Here is a 3,610-nt window from a genome sequence, read left to right as displayed (position 1 = left end):
AGTTGCCCCTCCAATAGTCTGAATATTAAATAGCCTCCCTCCTCCCAGTGCTTTTTTCTTCTTGAATCTCTGTGGGCAATGTTTTGGTTATCTCCTGGGGTATATACATTTCAAAGACACGATAAGATTTACAACTTCAAGGGACAGAGAAAGAATGTATTTTCCCTTAAGTATTTTGGGATAATTGCTATTTAAAATTTTCCTTTTGTATTTGGGGTGAGACAACATGGGGTATTTCCGGTTTCTATCAATCACCATAACATCCTCCTCTTCATTCTCATTTTTCCAATGACTCCATCTTTTAGCATCCCAGTTAGGCTTTGTCACAAGTGCCCAGACCTTAATCTGTAGCAGTTTGTGCCATCCCAGTTTTCCTAAACAGCATGCTAAATTGTCCCAATTTATTACCTTGCTTTTCCAACTTGTCTGCCAGCCACAAAGCTAGGACCAGTTTGCAAACCAACAATTGCTGAGTCAGGCAGGAGACTAAAGTAATGAGCCTTGAGAACAAAGCATCCACAGGGGAAATCCCAAGGTAGCCACCAACGTCTGTGTGCTGGGGGGGGGGGGGGGGGGCGGATGGCTCTTATGTTAAATGCCAGTGGACTGTGTGTCGGTATGTGGACACTTGGAAAACACTGGCTGTTTTCATGTGCTGTGTTTTCACAGTGCACTGTGACAAAGAAAGGAAAGGAATTGTCACTACAGTGGACTGGCTCCTGCTGTCGGCAGTCACCTAGACATGGACGCCCAACTAGAAGCTAAAACTTGACTTAGAAAGTTGGAAGAAAAGCTGAAGTTAGAAAAAGGCGTGCAGTTGTCCATTATTCTGCTAGCTTTGTGGCTGGCAGACAAGTTGGAAGAGCAGGATAATAAATTGGGACAATTTAGCATGGTCCAGTACAGAAGTCAAGAAGCCAAAGAAAGCATACCACTCCAGATTGATAGGGGACAGTTTTAATAAGCAAGGGTACTTTTGAAGCTTGTTTTGAGCAGCTGTAAAACTAGTGGATTTCTGTACCTACTTGCCAAATCTTAAAAGTTTATATAATGACCTTCATTGGGTTCAGTCACATACATTATTCATATGGTCTTAATACCTCAGTTGTTTTCAAGGCTATGTCTTTGGGGTGGCTTCTAAGAACAGAGAAGGCAAATGGAGTGCATATTCCAAGGAGGAGTGGGAGGGAGTGGGAGGCTCCGATTGCTTAGGTTCAACTTGAAGGTCAACAACTAGTCATATCTTCTTCTTCTTCTTTTTTTAAAGTTTATTTATTTATTTGTTTTTGAGAGACCAGGGGAGGGGCAGAGAGAGGGAGAGAGTGAATCCTAAGCAGGCTTTGTGCTGACAGCGCAGAACATGACAGGGGCTTGAACTTACCAACCATGAGATCATGACCTGACCCAAAACCAAGGTTTGGGTGCTCAACTGACTGAGCCATCCAGGCACCCCATGCAATTCTACCTTGAAATTCATCAGATTGCTATTGCTGAAAGATTACAAGGTAACCTAGTTGTCAGACTTCTTGGTTTTGGGTACAGTTAGACTGTCCTACTAACATGGTTTCTGGTGACTTTTTTGGGGGTGACAGTGGGGTTCATGGGGTCCAGAGCCAACAACCAAGAAAGAATTCTTGAAGATGTCTTTGGTGCAAAAAGTGATTTTATTGAAGCATGAGGACAGGACGCATGGGCAGGAAGAGCTGCCCTGAGACCATGAGATGAGACTGGTTTTATACTGTGGAGTTGCAGGGAGGTAAAGTCCAGGGGAAGTTTCCAGTGAGATTTTCATATCCTAAACAGACTCACAGGATAGTGGAGGCCTAGCTATTGTCAGGCTAAGGTTGTTTTCCCTCTAGCAAAGCATTAGCATTAAGGTAGTAGGGAGTTCCAGGAGAAACTCTGCCAGCCTCAAGTATTTGCCAATGGGCTGCAGGAAATTGAGTTCTATCTGCCATTTCCTTCTGACTTTTTTTTTCCCACATCAGTTTCTACTTGATTATTCCACCTTTCTAGGGTTTGTGTGGGAAGAGGCTAAGACATGCCTGTATGTAACCCACACCAGGCTTCTATTACTTTATGGAACCTATATGAGTCCATTGAAACCAAAAAAGAATATAATACTCCTAATTCACTTAGTAATTGGTCTTTTCAACTTGGTCCCTGGATAACTTGTATGGGTGGGACCAGTGTATAAATTAACCCTGCCTTTCAACACTATACCTCTTCTACCTGTGTCTCCTTCAGGATCTAATCAACAAGAAAGTGTTTCAGGATATTAATAGGTTATATTCTACATAAAGTTAAAATATTTTATCAAGATACTCACCAGTGATTTAAAAATCAATCTGCATTCTAAGATCCTCTGTGTTACTGTGAATGTTTCCAAGGTGTGCCAGAGAAAGGCTGACAATTGCCTGTGTGTGTTGCATTCAGATTTGTGATTCTGCACTGTTACTTCTGAAATTTAGTTTTATCTTAAAAGTCAGTCTTGGAGATAAAGAGCTTAATGATGTATTATAAAGATCTTGGTTTAATAGAAAACGTGAGGTAAATTTTGCCTGTCAGATGAGCAACCTAAAATTCTAGCTACAAAGGGATTTCAGATTTTGAGTAATCTGTCTAGACAAGGGTAATTATAGAAAGTGACTGTTACTTCTCTAATGTTAAGTTTGAAATTTGATAACGAAAAATGAATATTATTTATTCAGATGCACTATTTCACGTAATATACTTCACCAAGAGGCATGGTTTCACATCCATTTATCAGACTGCCTTGTGAATATTTCCCTTTTATTTTTGCAGGATTTTCAAAACTTGTTATTGGATTTCTTTTTTTTTTATAGAAAGGAAATTTTAATGTGTTAAACATCATGTGCATTTTCTGTTGTTAATGAAGACATGATACATTCAGAAATGTATTAAAAAACAAAAAAGACAAAAAAACAAGACCAAAAAACTTCCTAGAAAGAGGCTTCACAAGAAAAAAATCAGCCCAAGTTCTATTCCTTTCACTCAGAAGTGTCTCTTAGCACAAATCAGCAACCACTCCACACACAAAAGCACTGCCATTTGTCTTTGCAAGCAGAACATAGAACACATGCCTTAGTTAACAGGTTACTTCAGTGCCCACCTGGTCCAGTTTAAAATATTTGTTTGGAGATCCAGTTTGTATGTCCTCCATAGGTACACTGAACAAGAAGCCATGTATTGTCCTATTATTTTGTAAATGGCAGCTCTCGTAGCTGAAGCAAACCATTACGATTATAAAGAGCTCTCTCTTGAAAGAAATTCTCAGATGAAAATACATTAAGGAGAAACTCTGAAAGTTAAACAAGCCTAGTTTTTTTTTTCACTAAAATGGTGGGATCAAGGTAGAATGTCTATTCTGAAGAGCAGCTCCATTTGTCTCCCCACGAGAAAAGGCCAAATTTTTTAGGACTCATATAATTTAAAAACTAAGCTAATAAAAAAATAAAATATACACCTTAAGATACTATAAAACTTGAAATAATGTCAGGGTTTATGGAATGGTAAATAGAGTTCTGTGTTTTTTTTTCTTTTTCAAAAAAGGAAACTATAATACAGTTTTAAGGTAAAAACAAAACAA

Source organism: Panthera uncia (assembly GCF_023721935.1).
Source record: "Panthera uncia isolate 11264 chromosome B2 unlocalized genomic scaffold, Puncia_PCG_1.0 HiC_scaffold_24, whole genome shotgun sequence".
Classification (NCBI taxonomy): domain Eukaryota; kingdom Metazoa; phylum Chordata; class Mammalia; order Carnivora; family Felidae; genus Panthera; species Panthera uncia.
This window is presented reverse-complemented; position numbering follows the sequence as displayed.